The 17,291-nt window shown below is 44.0% G+C and overlaps 1 long non-coding RNA gene across 1 annotated transcript; it reads left to right on the top strand.

The window, feature by feature from the left end:
* The first annotated feature begins 4,089 nt into the window (after positions 1–4,089).
* LOC117594739 lies at positions 4,090–6,224 on the top strand. Its single transcript, XR_004575987.1, has 4 exons — positions 4,090–4,184; positions 4,450–4,521; positions 4,835–4,912; positions 5,076–6,224. It is a non-coding gene; the product is annotated as an uncharacterized LOC117594739 (long non-coding RNA).
* The last annotated feature ends 11,067 nt before the right edge of the window (positions 6,225–17,291 follow it).

Here is a 17,291-nt window from a genome sequence, read left to right as displayed (position 1 = left end):
TTTACTGAACCACCTCGGCCCTTTTATAGAATTTATTTTACATAAGGGCATTTTCTTACAGTTATGGTTACTCTTCCCCTTTGTACAAACGTTCCGATTTTCACACTTTAATACTTACATCTCAGGTTTCTGTCACTTTTGTGGTCGTCTGTTCTTCTTGTCAGATGCACTTAATGCATTCATTCATTTACATACAGTATACAGAATAAATGAGTACACCCCTCCTGGATCCTAACAAAACCCGCTGTCTCTCTTTGTAAATAAGACATTTGCGTTTCCTGTATGATTAATTGTTCCAGCAAAAATGGTGAATCAGTCATCAATGAAACATTTAAAGTAAGGGCAATTCATCAGCAGATGAGCCTTTTGAACCACCAGCCTCAAACAGGTGTAATGCCAATTAAGAGGGGTACTTAACCCATTGAATCACTCTCAGACTTGATGCTGACAATGGCACCACATGAGAGAAAAATGGCTGGAGAAAAATAATTGTTTCATTGCACAAAAGAGAAGAAGAGTACAAGAGGATTAGAAAATCCCTGTTATTAAGTTGGAACACAGTAGCAAAAATGATACAGAAGTTAAAAAAGGATGGACTTGACAAGCCCTTTGAAATGTTCTTGCCGGCCCTGTAAGCTTTCCCCATGTCCTGAACGATCTTTGCTGAAAAAGGTGTAAGAGAAAGTGCCTCAGAGCTGGCAAAAGCTGTGGAAAGCCAAACTTGAGTGATTGTTTCATCTCACACTGTAGGAAGTGGATTGCATGGTTGTCGTCCACGCAGGAAGCCACTGTTGAAGCCAAAGCACAAGAAGGCCCGTTTAGGCCCATGTTGACAAAGGTGAAGACTTTTGGGGATCCATACTTTGGTGTTATGAGACCAAAATCAATCTGTTTGGATCTGATGGCATCCGAAATCTCTGGCATTACAAGGGGGAGTACAGTGAAGTGCATGGCCCCAAGTATGGAAGTGGTAGAATTCTTATGGGGATGTATGAGTGTTAAAGGTGTAGGGGACTTGTACTTCATTTAGTCTTTTCATGGCCCTAAAACATTGTGGGGAAATAATTTGTAGTTTGAAAGTACATGTTCTGCAGTTCTACATATTGGCATTGGGGTTGGGGCTTCATCATAAAAGATGCAGTTATACTCGTTAAGACTACTGAATTTCTGTGACAGGTTTACTAAAATATAACAGATATACAGGTGCATCTAAAAAAAATTTAATATTGTGAGGAAAAAAAATATCCCCGTTATTTCATATCGAAAGTGTCACCTTCATATATTCTAGCTTTATTCTAGGTCAACATTTCTGTATTATATTTATTTAGATATTTTCAGATACTGAATTTTATATTTCCATGGGCTGTAAGCCATAATCATCAAGATTGAAACAAAAAATCATTGAAATGTTTCACTTCATGTGTAACAGTGTGTCTAGAGGCGTGTTGAAAAAAGGAGTCGAATGCAGGGATGCGGTCAAGGTATATGTATTGCGTTCTCAAGAAAACAAGGCACGCAAAACTCAAAAATGCACAAGCTCAAAAAACCCACCGCACAAGGCAAATACAGAACACTGAACATAGAACAATACCACACAAAGACGCCCAGAAACAAGGGAACTAATATAGGCAACCTAATGAGGGTGTGTGCGATAACAAGACAGGACAGTGCCGTGGGAGGAGGAGCGGCGTGGCTAGAAGGCCGGTGATGACGCGCACCGAACACCACGTCGGGAGGGGTGGCGCGCGTCCTCCATGCGCGTCCTCGTTACATCATGTGTAATGAATCTAGAATATATTAAGTCACTTTTTGATTTGAATTACAGAGAATAAGGAACTTTTCCACAATTATTTAAAAAAAAAAAATAATAGTGGAAATATAAACATTAATATAAACGTTAACTACTAGTACTGCACCTGTCAAACCACAAGCACTTGATAGAAGTGTTGTGAACAAACGGGTGTCTTATCAAGGGGAGAACTTTAATCTCCAAGTTGATAACAGCAATGAGCTGCTCGATGACAGACAGAGACAAAAAATATCAAGGGGGGGGGGTGGACGGACAGACATCGAAAAAACAAGTGTGACACACTATCAACATTATTTTGACACAATGACTAGTCTTGATATTAATTAATGTTTTGGGGCAGTAGGTAAGGGTTAGTCTGGGGATGCTGTTCTTCTTTTGTACCTCGATTGATGAATTTACTTCCCTGAATAGTTAGGAACAACCCTCATAGTATACAACTAAATCGGAATCAACTATATGCATTTCATTAGTCTTAATTCAATACTGAATTGTTCGCATGAGGAATCATATGCACAGGACGCCTGTACTCGGCAGGAAACAAAACAGCAAAACTTCAGCACACCGTCTACATCAGTGGTTCCCAACCAGGGGTACTAGGAGCCTTAGGGGTACTTGGCCTCTCCACAGGGGGTACTTGAAAACACTCATGGCACCATAGGCTTACTAGTGAAATTAACATGAGTGGGTACTTCAGCAGTACTCCAAGCAGAGCAAAACCCTGTCAGTGGTACAGTAACTGAAAAAGGTTGGGAACCCCTACCACCATTTATGCATACAAATACAGACAGTCTATGTGTTGAATGTCAACAAAAACAAAGTTTATTCTACCCATCAACTTGACATAAGGTAATATTTGTCTCACTACAGTGAAACAACAGATATGTATTAGTTTAAAACATTTCTGACTGTATCAGACTGTGTCAGAATATCAAGCGAAGGAGAATCATTGAAATTACACAGTGTGCTCTAGGCACTGAAGGTACAGAACGTTCATTTGCTTCATGCTCGTAGGACAAAAAACGTCACTGTATATTCATTCATTGTTTTATTTAAAGAAGTTAACAACCATCCCTACTTTTTCATTATGTAGAATAGGTGGTTTTGAAGTATGCTGAAAAAATAGGAACCCACTTTTTTTCTAGTCAAATTATGCATGCTGATCTCCTTCCTGTTCTACAGTTTCACAATGCTTGCAAAGACTAATTTGACACCAAGGCACACCCATCAAATTGTCCTTCAAAGCTACCAGCAAATCTTAAGAACACAAGAGCACATCATATCTTATATCTTATATGGAAAGTGAAGTGGAGAAGAGGCAAAATAACTACATCCTGTTATGATTCTATTAACGCAAAGCTGTCCCTCTCTCCAATTTCAAACCTCAAACTTTCTGATAGTTTGAAGGCTACATTGGGACCTCATCAGCTCTGAGCTTTCAGCACTATACCCTGTTTTGTTTTTTTCTCCTGCCTTTTTCTTCTTCTGCCTTTTATCTTTTAATAATCCTCTAGCCCTCTTAAATATGATGTTATATTTGTGTGCTTTCTTTTTTAAATGTGCAGTTCTTTTTATGCTTTGTTTTTTATGTTGAATTTATTTATAGTATGCTTGATGTTTGTTTTTACATTTTAGGCCTAAAGCACTTTTAATTGCCCTGTGTATGACATGTGCAATACAAATACGTAAACTTGCCTTGCCTATGCATATTCATATTGTTAATTAGGCTGTAACCAGGCTTTCAGAATGCGCTGTGCTAAAGCCAACAATTTGGGACTCAGAAAAACAAAACAGGGTATAGTGCCGAAAGCTCAGAGCTGATGAGGTCCCAATGTAACCTTCAAACTATCAGAAAGTTTGAGGTTTGAAATGGGAGAGAGGGACAGCTTTGCGATAATAGAATCATAACAGGATGTAGTTATTTAGCCTCTTTTCCACTTCATGGATCATTTGATGGGTGTGCCTTTGTGTCAAATTAGTCTTTGCAAGCAGAGTGAAACTGTAGAACAGGAAGGAGATGAGCAGGCATAACTTGACAAGAAAAATAGTGGGTTCCATTTGTTCAGCATACTTCAAAACCACCTATTCTACATAATGAAAAAGTAGGGATGGTTGTAAACGTATTTAAATAAAACAATGAATGAATATACAGTGAAGTTTTTTGTCCTATGAGCATGAAGCAAATGAACGTTCTGTACCTTCAGTGCCTAGAGCACACTGTGTAATTTCAAAGAAAAAAAAACACTAGGGTCGCCGCTACGTTACGTTAGGCAAGTGCGCAGCTGCGTTGATAACATGAAGCGATCTAATAAACCCTTCGGTGCACAGGGACGAAAACGGAGTAAGGATGAAGAGAAAAAGAAAGAACAGTATAGAGGTAAATCTTCTCATCTCAGCCATTAGGGTGTTAAATGACATACATTTGCTTAATATTGTGCTTGTGCATCATCACCTAATATTGAACGTTTCATTGCTGTCACTAAGCTATCACTAGCTAGCTAACTGCTAGTTATTACTTTGCTAGTTTGCTACGTATTACTAGCAAACGTAACTTCACTGATAAACTTAGTTAACTTACATGGATGTAAATGTCAAAAGACCAGTATCACTCAATTGAACTCGATTTTTTTGGCCATGGCCAGATGCACTCAGCCAATATTTGCAGAGGCCGGCACCTGCTGGAGAAAGAACACCTGATCCTTCATCTGAACTTTGTAAGTACAACTAGTACAACTGTTGCTGTTTGTTATTGTTATTATTATTAGCGATTATTACTTTTATAATCACATCACATTAATTCTACTAATTGTAATCAGTAGTATTATTTAGCCTTGTAGCAGCCTAATAGATTAGTAATACTAGTAGTGGTGGTAGTAATTGTAATTTATCTACTACAAGTTACATGGTCAGAGATAAAATGTATTTGTACAATGCAACTATGTGGTACCGTGGTAGGATGATAGAAATGACCAAATGCAGTTGTGTAACAAACAGCATGGATAAACTCTGTGTTTAAATATGAAACAGCTGCAGGAATAGGGACATCCAGTAGTAGTACTCCAGGGACCAGTGACACACAGGCCAGGAACACACAGCCTGCATCAAGTGAGTCTATTTAATAGTATTTATTCAAGCCACATCCATACTTTAAAGTACAATAAAAAAAGTTAGCATGTATTAAAATACAATAGCTTGTTTTCTTAAAGAAATTCAACCACATTCATTATTTCACTCACTGCGTCTGCGTCTACAATTTGCTTGTATACAGGTGAAGGTGAAGGGACACCCAGGACCACATCAAGCACTCAGCCACAGACTCTATGATTAAAACTGAGGCACAGTCTTTGGCTGAAGAGGTTGGATCATACCGCTTCTCCATTTGTAGCGTTGTGTGGTATGACATGCTGGCCAAAATTCATCATGTCAGCAAAGCATTACAGTCCATGTCTATGCAACTGGATGTGGCTCTGAATCTCCTGAGGACAAGGGAAGCCTCTCTGGTCAGCTACAGAAGCAGTGGGTTTGTTTCTGCTCAGGTATCTGCAAGAGATCTCTGTGAGGAGATGAATGTGGACACTGTCCTAAAGCAGAAGAGGCTGAGAAAAAACAAAAGACAGTTCTCTTATGAATCCCCTGATGAGCCAGAGGGAAATGCGCTAAAGAAATTGGAAATTTCCTTTTTCTATGTCATTGTTGATGTGTCAGTTACATCACTGCAAGAACGCTTCAAGCTCTTGGGTGATGTTGAGGACAAGTTTGGAGTGTTGGTGAACTTTCCTAATTTGCCAGAGGAAGACCTTGCAAAGGAGTGCGAAACCCTCAGCAACACTCTGAGCCATGGTGACCATAAAGATGTTGATGGGAGGGAACTGTCACTTGAGTTGAAAAATGTCCCAGTGTTGCCAAAAGCTGGCATGACAACAATGGAAATTCTGAATTACTTGAAGGAGAAGAAACTTGAAGAAGTTTTTCCTAATATGTGGGTGGCCCTAAGAATTGCTGTCACACTACCGGTGACAGTAGCTTCTGCTGAAAGAAGCTTCTCTAAATTAAAATGACTTAAGACCTACCTGAGGTCAACGATGAGTCAGGCACGCCTCAATGGGCTTGCACTGATGAGCATCAACCAAGAGGTCTGAAGTAAAATATCATTTGATGTTACCATCAACGAATTTGCCATTAGGAAGTCCAGACGAGTCAAATTGTAAAGCTGCGTAAATTTTGAAGGTGAAAGCCGAAAGGGACTTTTGTTTGTAGAGGGTATAGTTTTGCACAGTTATTGGAGTTTATTACTTAATTTATGTAAATATCCTCGAACATTCTTTGCAGCATTTGTGTATGAACAATTTATTACTGTTTATCCTTATGATTTGCTTGTTATAGTGTTGCAGTGACTATTAAAGCATTTTTGTTTGTTCATCCATTGTATGAGATATAATTAAATGTCCTTGATCATTTTTTTAGTATATGCAACTTATTAGTTGGGGGGGGGGTGCAAAACTCAATCTCGCCTAGGGCAACCAAAGGGCTAGAGCCGGCCCTGCCCTTACCTACTGCCCCAAAACATTAATTAATATCAAGACTAGTCATTGTGTCAAAATAATGTTGATAGTGTGTCACACTTGTTTTCGATGTCTGTCCGTCCATCCCCCCCTTGATATTTTTTGTCTCTGTCTGTCATCGAGCAGCTCATTGCTGTTATCAACTTGGAGATTAGTTCTCCCCTTGATAAGACACCCGTTTGTTCACAACACTTCTATCACGTGCTTGTGGTTTGACAGGTGCAGTACTAGTAGTTAATGTTTATTGTCAGTGTAGTTCTGCATGTGTAACGTGGTATGTAGTGTTGGGTAAATTTGTAATATAGTATCAATTTATTCTAATGTCTATACGTATTCTTTAGAGACATATAGTAATACTAAGAAGACGGCCACACGTGAGTTCTCTCTGTGTTTGGTTTATTAGCTTGCCAGTGTGCACCACAACAACCGGTCTACCTCTTCTTCGGCTCTCACTCCCCAAACCTGGGCTAGAACAATGACACCTCTACGACACTACCTGTCATTACATTTATCAATATAAACTAGAGAATTGTGTTTACAAGAGTAATCTTTGATTAACCTTTGTCTGGAGCTTAATGTTGTTTGGTCATCGATGAACTGCATTGTGGGATTGTTGAGATTGCGGATTGTTGACGTGCAGTACGCTGCCTGCTGTTAACTACCTGGCTACCTGCCAAACTTTTTCGAATTTACTCTATATAAACTAATTGGTCAAAATTCTATTTTAAGAGTTGTAACAACGCAATATTTATCTGTTGACCTCTTACCCAACTTTACTACACCAAGACTCTTTTTGGACATAATTAATTGAACTACTCCCCCCTGAACACCCGAGGCTAAATATCATTACAATGCCTTATCACTGTAATTGTTGTAGCAACAACACGGAGGAGAATTATCGTCTTCAGTTAAAGATAGCAGAGTTAGAGGCTCGGCTTCTGACGCAAATGTCAGGCAAGGATTATGCTAGTGTAGAAATAGAAAAAACGGTGTCAGTGCCACCAGGAAGAAACGATAGTCTTGTTAGCCCCCCGGCACAGCTCCTGCAGCCGGGCAAGAACTTTCTCTTGGTCACTGGGAGGAAGTGACATTTTCTACCGGTGGCCTTGAAAAACTGAAAACTTTATTCATTGGCGATTCCATTACCCGCAGTATTAGACTAAAGAATCAGCCGGGGATGGTACAATGTTTAGCGGGGGGCAGAGCCACTGACGTAGCCGCAAATCTGGGGTTGGTTCTAGCGAAGTCTAAAACTGGCAAGTATAGAGAGTACAGAGATATTGTTATTCATGTTGGCACCAACGACGTTAGGATGAAACAGTCAGAGGTTACGAAGCAGAACATAGCATCAGCGTGTAAACTAGCTAGAAAGATGTGTCGGCATCAAGTAATTGTCTCTGGCCCCCTCCCAGCTAGGGGTGGTGACGAGCTCTACAGCAGATTTGCGCAACTCAATCGCTGGCTGAAAACTGAGTTCTGCCCGTCGCAGGAGGTAGAGTTTGTAGATAACTGGCTTTCTTTTTGGGACTCTCCCAGAAATAGGGCCAGGCCTGATCTGCTGAGGAGCGACGGACTCCATCCTAGATGGAGTGGTGCTCTTCTTTTATCTAGGAACATTGACAGGAGTCTCACTCCTATAGACTTAAGATGAGAGAGGGTGCAGGTCAAGCCACAGGCTGTTAGCCAGCCTGCTAGCATAGTGGAGTCTGTCGATAGCATAGCCAGAGTAGTTAGTACAGCTTTACCTATTGCCACTGTGATTCGTTCCAGGCTGAGAAAAGTTAAACGAGGTAGTGCCAACAAAAACAATCTTATTAAGATAAAGCCTTCCTCCGCCTCGGTCACTAATAAAAATAAAAATGACTGTATCACCTCGCATCTCAAAATGGGACTCCTAAATGTTAGATCCCTTGCTCCAAAGGCAGTTGCAGTAAATTAATTAATCTCTGATCATAAACTAGATGTTATTGGTTTATGTGAAACGTGGCTAAAGCCTAATTAATTCACTGCCTTAAATGAGGCCTCTCCTCCTGGTTATACTAGTGATCATATCCCTCGTGCATCCCGAAAAGGAGGGGGTGTTGCTAATATAAATTTAAATTATATAAATTTACTCTCAAACACATCACTGAGTTTCATTCTTTTGAAGTTTTACTAATGAATGTTTAACCAGGCTGATAAATCGTTTTACATAGCTACTATTTATAGGCCCCCCGGGCCATACACAATGTTCCTCAATGAGTTTCCAGAATTCTTGTCTAACCTTGTAGTAATGGCATATAGTATTCAGATTTTTGGCGATTTCAATATTTATATGGAAAAGTCCAATGATCCTCTTCAAAAAGCCTTTGAAGCCATCATTGACTCAATGGGTTTTATCCAACATGTCTCAGGTCATACACATTGCCACAATCACACCTTAGATTTTGTCCTGTCACGAGAAATAGATATTGTAGATCTAATAATTTCCCCCCAAAATCATTTATGAAATACTCCAGTCCGGTTTCAGATCCCATCATAGTACTGAGACTGCACTCGTGAAGGTTACAAATTACCTTCTAATGGCCTCGGACAAAGGTTCCGCATCCATCCTGTTGCTTCTTGATCTTAGTGCTGCTTTTGACACTATTGATCACTCCTTTATCTTAGAGAGACTGGAAACCCATATTGGGCTACGTGGACATGTTCTAGCCTGGTTTAAATCTTATTAATCTGAAAGATATCAGTTTGTTAGTGTGGATGGCATATCCTCTGATAATTCAAAGGTATGCTTTGGTGTTCCTCAAGGCTTGGTTCTGGGCCCATTATTGTTCTCACTATATATGCTCCCTCTGGGCGATGTAATACGAAATCACAATGTCAACTTTCACTGTTACACTGATGACACACAGTTATATATTTCAATGAAGCATGGAGAAGCCCCTAAATTAGCTACTTTGGAAGCATGCGTTTCAGATATTAGGAAGTGGATGACAGATAATTTCTTGCTCTTAAACTCAAGGAAAACAGAAATGCTAATTTTAGGACCCAAGAAACAAAGAGCATTGTTAGCAGATCTCACTGTGAACCTCGACGGCTGCATGGTCGTACCCCAAAACTCGGTAAAACAAACAGCCGGAGGCAGGGCCTTTTCTCATAGAGCTCCACTACTGTGGAATGATCTGCCAATTAAGGTTAGAAATGCCAACTCAGTGCAAACTTTCAGGTGTCTATTAAAGACTCATCTCTACAGCACGGTTTATAATTAGGTGTAGCCTGTCCCGGGGGCGTGAAGGTGACCAGTAGGCTTGATACTGTCCACCCTTGCTGTCTTGCCAGGTGGGCTCTCGTCGCCACTGGGATGCCCTCCCTCCAATGCCTTTCGGGGGAAGAGTCACTGGCTTGTTGTTGAATCTCTGTTGTGCACTTGTGCAATTGGGCTGTACGCTGCTGGCAATACTCGGCCCTCATTCAGGGGGGTTGCGGTTGGTGGGTGTCCCTTTGGTTGATGCCTGGCAATGTGGGTGGATTGATTTCCTGCCTGTTGGGCCCTGTCCGGGGCCTCCCCCGGGTAGGGCCACAGTGTCGCCGGACCCCCTCGTCTCAGTTCCAAGGTGTTACGCTGCTATATTATTGTGCTGGGGGATATGAGGAATGCACTTCTAACTTTTCTCCGTCTCCTCAAGTTTTACATTTTAGGAGGAGATGAGGTCCTGGTCCACACCTGCGGAGTACCTGGTTTGGGGGGCCTGTTGCTGTCCCTGTCCTTGTCCATCTCGTCATACTTTTGGCCTAGTCTAGAATCAAATAGACTCTGGATTTAGCCCAGAGAAATGTATTTATTATTCCAATTGGACTCTTAATATCTCACCCGGCACAGCCAGAAGAGGACTGGTCACCCCTCTGAGCCTGGGTACTCTCTAGGTTTCTTCCTAAAATTCAACCTTCTTAGGGAGTTTTTCCTAGCCACTGAAATCCAACACTACTTTTGTTTGCTCCTTGGGGTTTAAGGCCGGGTGTCTCTGTAAAGCACTTTGTGACAACTGCTGTTGTAAAAAGGGCTTTATAAATACATTTGATTGATTGATTGATTTGACTAGTCATTTTGAACCTGACATGTAGTCAGTGGTTTCAGTACATTCAGAAAGTACTAATAGTACTAATACTAATAAAGAGACTAATTCCAAAATAAATAAAACTTTTTGTACATCAATCTACAAATAATATATAATGACACAGGAAAAACAGGCTTTTAGAAATGTTAGCAAATTTGTAAAAATTACTAAAACAAAATATCGCATTTGGCTGGGCCTCGCAAGGACATTCACAGACTGGTCCCCAAACCACGCCTGCTATGTTTTGCCTGTGTCCTCAGGCTTGTTGTCCTGTTGGAAGGTAAACTTGTAGCCGAGTCTAAGGTCCTGAATGCTCGAGTACATTTTCAAGGTCAGTCTGTACTTTGTTCTATTCCTTTTTTCCCTAAATTCTGACTGGTCTCCTGGGTCCCTGTCACTGTGTGAGGATAGACAACAGGTTGGATTCCATATAAGTCAGATAACTTTAAAGTAAGTTACAATTTCCGAAAGTCAGGAAAAGTATTGCATCAGTGAAACGGCTCAGCTGTGGTTGTACTCTCAACTTCCCTCATTTTCATACTGTGTAAAAGAACATGCAGTTGTGCTCATAAGTGTAACGGTCCCAGCCTGAGGGGACGTTCCACTTTGTGTTTTCTGTTTGTCCTCGATAGTGATCATATGAATGGCAAATGCCATTCAGTACTGTTCAATCATTTATTAAGAAGTGGAAAAGTCTGGTAACTCTTGACACCAAGCCAAGGTCAGGTAGACCAAGAATGATTTCAGCCAAAACTGCCAGAAGAATTTTTCAGGATACAAAGAAAAACCCACAGGTAACCACAGGAGAAATATAGGCTGCTCTGGAAAAAGATGGTGTGGTTGTTTCAAGGAGCACAATACGACGATGCAGAAAAAGCCCGGTTACAATATGCCCGACGACACCTTGACACACCTCACAGCTTCTGGTACACTGTAATCTGGAGTGATGAGACCAAAATAGAGCTTTATGGTTACAACCATAAGCGCTATGTTTGGAGAGGGGCCAACAAGGCCCATAGTGAACAGAATACCATCCCCACTGTTACCGGTGTGTCAAGGTGCGTGAATAAGGGAGCCAAACGCAGGGAGGTAGTTACTCTTCTTTCTTTCTTAATGGAAAAATATGGCACGCGTAAAACAAACAAGAGCGTAAAACAAACATAGAACAGTACCACACAAAGACACCCAGAAACACAGGAACTAATATAGGCAACCTAATGAGGGAATGGACACTAGGTGTGTGCAATAACAAGACATGACAGTGCCGTGGGAGGAGGAGCGGCGTGGCTAGAAGACCGGCGACAATGCGCGCCGAATACCACGTCGGGGGGGGAGGCGTGCGTCCTCCACGCGCCTCCTCGTTACACCCACTTTGAAGCATGGTGGTGATTCACTGATGTTTTGGGGTTGTGTAAGCTCTAAATGCACAGGGAATCTTGCATGGCAAGATGAATGCTGCATGTTATAAGAAAATACTGGCAGACAACTTGCATTCTTCTGCATGACAGCTGCACATGGGACGCTCTTGGACTTTCCAGCACGACAATGACCCTAAGCACAAGGCCAAGATGACCCTCCAGTGGTCACAGCAGAAAAAGGTGAAGGTTCTGGAGTGGCCATTACAGTTTCCCGACCTTAATATCATTGAGCTACACTGTAAAAAAAAAAAAACTTAAATAAACGGTCAATGACTGGCAGCTACGGCTGGGGACAATCCTAAAAATTCTACAGAAAAATACCATTATTTTACAGATTTTTCCCAAATAATTATGATCAATCACCTTCAATAAAGGGACAATCTTAAAAATTCTACAGAAAAATACCATTATTTTACAGATTTTTCCCAAATAATTATGATCAATCACCTTCAATAAAGGGATAATCCTAAAAATTCTACAGACAAATACCATTATTTTACAGAGTTTTGCTAAATTATTACGATCAGACACCAAAATATGATCTTCGAAATTACTGTGAAATATCCTCAACTGAAAACATACTCAAGCAATACAAAATATATATATAATTTTCACTGTTTCAATTAAAATGCCGTAGGAAATTAACTACAAATAAAGTAAACACCAATATTGATTCTAAAATCCTTTTATTAAATGTATTCAGATGTAAATTTACAATATCAACCAATTATTAACAAACAGTTCTTTAGAGCCCCCCAGGAGGAACTGAAAAACTAAAAATTGTACTTCTCCATGTGTGTAACGTGTGTCTGTAAGCATTTCTATCAAAATGAGGTCAAGATTTCCCCTTTGAAATGGATGGAGGAAGCAACAAATTGTGCTTTTGAGCTGAGGGCGTTGTGGTCTTCTTCTTCTTCATTCTCCTAACCCTTGGGGGCTCTGTATAAGGTAGTTCTGATAACATTTAAGAATCCTAACTATACAGTGTATTTAAATAAAACACAACACAAAAGGTCAATGAATCTGTAACAGAGGTGCAACACAGAAGAAAGATCAGACTTCCTCCAAATGGCCAGTAATCATCTGGATCTGCTCCTGGAGGGGACACACACAGAGAAAATATTACTGAAAGGTCTTTACTGTAAAAAGTATAATTTTATTTATAGTTCATTTTAAATGAACACTGCTGGACTTTCAGTGTTGTAGCATTTTCCCAAACAGCTGCAGAAAAATAGAAAAAACAACTCAAGAATCCTAAGGTTCTCATTTCATCAAATTTGACCTGGACCATACATACTGGATATGAACAGTTTGTAAGGGGACGAAAATAGCCTAAATCCTCACAGTTACCCAATGTTTGTGTAGGTTAATATTGTGGATGTTATAACAAGCTGTTAACTGTTCACTGCACCTGATATTTTTATATTTGTGTTGTTACTGTGTGCAATGCTGCTGCTACACTGCAATTTCCCAACTTGGGATCAATAAAGTATACCTATCTAATGTGTAATAGTCACATCTGACCATCTAAAACTAACAAGGCAGGGGATAAACACAAAAAGATTCCAGTTAGTTCTAATGATAATGCATAACATTAGATTAGACCAGTCATCTCTCTCTCTCTCTCTCTCTCTCTCTCTCTCTCTCTCTCTCTCTCTCTCTCTCTCTCTCTCTCTCTCTCTCTCTCTCTCTCTCTCTCTCTCTCTCTCTCTCTCTCTCTCTCTCTCTCTCTCTCTGTCTGTCTGTCTGTCTGTCTTCCTCTCTCACAGACACACACACATACACACACATTGTGACCAGAAGTTAGGCTGCATTATAACTTTTAAATTCATATTTTCAGAAGGCAGTAAGGCTGTTACCACTCACCAAAACTGCTACTGTTATTACACAAGCAAGTACAACGTTATAACAACGTAACGTAATTTAACGCTATTACTGAGCTGTACATTAGGTTGACTCAGCAACAAGTGTCTGTAATGTTAGTACCATAACGTTAATGGTATTATAAATGCCTGTAAACAGAACAAGGAAACCATCTCGACTAAAACCACACTCAATATTAACGTTGTGTTTTGCTAACATGAATCATGCCGAGCTTAACAAGCTAGCTAATGTTAGATAACGTTACCACATTAAGTTACCTGTAACTTAAGTTAACGTTAATTACTCAGCATTTAGCTAAACTAACAGTCTGACAACGTTACAGTCTAAATTATGGATATGAACACAAACATTACGTTAGGTTATTAACTTAGAAAAACAACAGGGAAATGTTTTCTTACCTGATATCACCAGGATAACGTTATAACGTTCATGCTAGAAGAGCAAACAGATCCTGACTCTTCCACTGCGTCCATATTCCCATTTTTGTTCTCCGTTGAAATCCCACAACTCATATTCACTCAAATAATAATTTGGCATGCAGATGTAAAATAATCCAGGTAATGATCCACGTAATTCATTAGGTGTCATGGTGCGGTGAGCAGCAGCGCCACTGTGCCATATTTCCACAAGTTCCCATATTCTCACGAACACATCCCGGACTGTCACATGTTTCCCATCTTCCACACCAGGTCCCAATCTAGCTTGTTTGTATGTGTATATATGTTTCCCCTCTGCTCCCCACATTGTGGATCATTGTTGCTGTTTGTTAGTTAATCGGTGAGTGTTGTTTAATGTACTGTTTGAATGTTTATTGCTAAGACGCATGTTGCGCACTTTTATTTCATTCAGTCATTAGTATTGTTTTCCGTTCGTGTTTGGTTTGTTTGTTGAGTATTAAACCCACAAACGAGATTACTGCCTGCGCCTGGTTCCTAACCAACACTACACCACGACAAGTTGTTACAGAATGATCCACCAAACCTGGAACCAGCAGGCAGTCCCTCCAGAGAGGGTATATACCTGGAGGGGCGATTGGGGGTCTGACTCCCTCTCCTCAGATGACGACGAAGCGGTCTATGAGAGAGTGGAGGAGGATCCCCTTGGGGAGCAGTGTTGGGGGTTGCCCCAAGACGGGTTCGGGGTGCCGCTGTGGGGCATGGACCAGTATGGAGTGGTCAAGCCCCTCACCAAAGAACAAGGGGAGCTGGTGAAGGGTCTCCTGCAGGACATGCAGGAGGCAGGAAGGACAGGACGCAGGCGAGGCCGGAGGAAGAAGAGGGCGAGGTGCCCAACGCTTGGTCCGAGGTCCCCCCAGGAAAATTTTAGGGGGGGGCTGAGTGGGTGCACGGGGGAAGTCCCGACGGCGCCCCCTCTATGTCCGGTGCCTCCTCGACCCCGTGCAGGCTGGCCAGGCTGTAGGCTGGCAATTAGGCGCACACCGCTTCCTGCTCCGCGGCCTTCCGCCGCCCCTGTCCCTGCGCCACGGCGCCGATTGCCCACTGCTGCTTTGGAGCAGCAGCCAGCGCCTCCTACCAGCCAGCAGCGGCAGTCAGCGCCCCCTGCTGCATTGGAGCAGCAGCCAGCGCCTCCTACCTGCCAGCAGCGGCAGTCAGCACCCCCTGCTGCATTGGAGCAGCAGCCAGCGCCTCCTTCCTGCCAGTGGCAGCAGCCTGCACCGCCTGAGGCCGAGGAGGAGTGGCCTGCACCGCCTGAGGCCGAGGAGGAGTGGCCTGCACCGCCTGAGGCCGAGGAGGAGTGGCCTGCACCGCCTGAGGCCGAGGAGGAGTGGCCTGCACCGCCTGAGGCCGAGGAGGAGTGGCCTGCACCGCCTGAGGCCGAGGAGGAGTGGCCTGCACCGCCTGAGGCCGAGGAGGAGTGGCCTGCACCGCCTGAGGCCGAGGAGGAGTGGCCTGCACCGCCTGAGGCCGAGGAGGAGTGGCCTGCACCGCCTGAGGCCGAGGAGGAGTGGCCTGCACCGCCTGAGGCCGAGGAGGAGTGGCCTGCACCGCCTGAGGCCGAGGAGGAGTGGCCTGCACCGCCTGAGGCCGAGGAGGAGTGGCCTGCACCGCCTGAGGCCGAGGAGGAGTGGCCTGCACCGCCTGAGGCCGAGGAGGAGTGGCCTGCACCGCCTGAGCTTGCCGGGGTTTGGCTGCCACCGCCCTCTCCTGTCCCGGCCGCCCCGGCGCCTCCTTCGGCTCTTCCGGCTACCGACCCTCCTTCGGCTCTTCCGGCTACCGACCCTCCTTCGGCTCTTCCGGCTACCGACCCTCCTTCGGCTCTTCCGGCTACCGACCCTCCTTCGGCTCTTCCGGCTACCGACCCTCCTTCGGCTCTTCCGGCTACCGACCCTCCTTCGGCTCTTCCGGCTACCGACCCTCCTTCGGCTCTTCCGGCTACCGACCCTCCTTCGGCTCTTCCGGCTACCGACCCTCCTTCGGCTCTTCCGGCTACCGACCCTCCTTCGGCTCTTCCGGCCTCTGACCCTCCGCCGGCCACCGACCCTCCGTCGGCTCTCCCGGCCTCTGACCCTCCGCCGGCCACCGACCCTCCGTCGGCTCTCCCGGCCTCTGACCCTCCGCCGGCCACCGACCCTCCGTCGGCTCTCCCGGCCTCTGACCCTCCGCCGGCCACCGACCCTCCGTCGGCTCTCCCGGCCTCTGACCCTCCGCCGGCCACCGACCCTCCGTCGGCTCTCCCGGCCTCTGACCCTCCGCCGGCCACCGACCCTCCGTCGGCTCTCCCGGCCTCTGACCCTCCGCCGGCCACCGACCCTCCGTCGGCTCTCCCGGCCTCTGACCCTCCGCCGGCCACCGACCCTCCGTCGGCTCTCCCGGCCTCTGACCCTCCGCCGGCCACCGACCCTCCGTCGGCTCTCCCGGCCTCTGACCCTCCGCCGGCCACCGACCCTCCGTCGGCTCTCCCGGCCTCTGACCCTCCGCCGGCCACCGACCCTGCGTCGGCTCTCCCGGCCTCTGACCCTCCGCCGGCCACCGACCCTCCGTCGGCTCTCCCGGCCCCTGACCCTCCGCCGGCTCCTGATCTTCGGCCGGTTCTGCCTCCCCGGCCTGTCCCGACGGCTCCGCCACCCTGGTTAGTCTCGGCTGTTCCGCCCCCTCGGCGGGTTTATTAGACCCATTTATGTTTTAACACACTATAGGGAGTCATGTATTATACACATGTATGTTTTAATACCCTATATGGAGTCCTGTATTAAACACGTTTGTTTTAACACCCTATAGGGTGTTATGTGATAGACACATTTATGTTTTAACACCCTATAGGGAGTCATGTATTAGACACGTATGTTTTAACACCCTAAAGGGAGTCATGTATTAGACACATGTATGCCACTGGACAGGTCAATCAGAGTTATTGTTTCATGAAATTTACACTGTACAGGAAAATCCAAGATGGCTGACTATAGGTTCTTAACGCAATTTTGTACTTCCTGGGGAATGAACATGTACACACAAATCAGCATTCTAGGTCAATCTAGGTGGAAATTGTGTCATTGTAGAGTGAATGC

Source organism: Esox lucius, chromosome 7 (assembly GCF_011004845.1).
Source record: "Esox lucius isolate fEsoLuc1 chromosome 7, fEsoLuc1.pri, whole genome shotgun sequence".
NCBI classification, from domain to species: domain Eukaryota; kingdom Metazoa; phylum Chordata; class Actinopteri; order Esociformes; family Esocidae; genus Esox; species Esox lucius.
The sequence above is the reverse complement of the archived record's forward strand: the minus strand, read 5'-3'. Positions and strand labels throughout refer to the sequence as shown.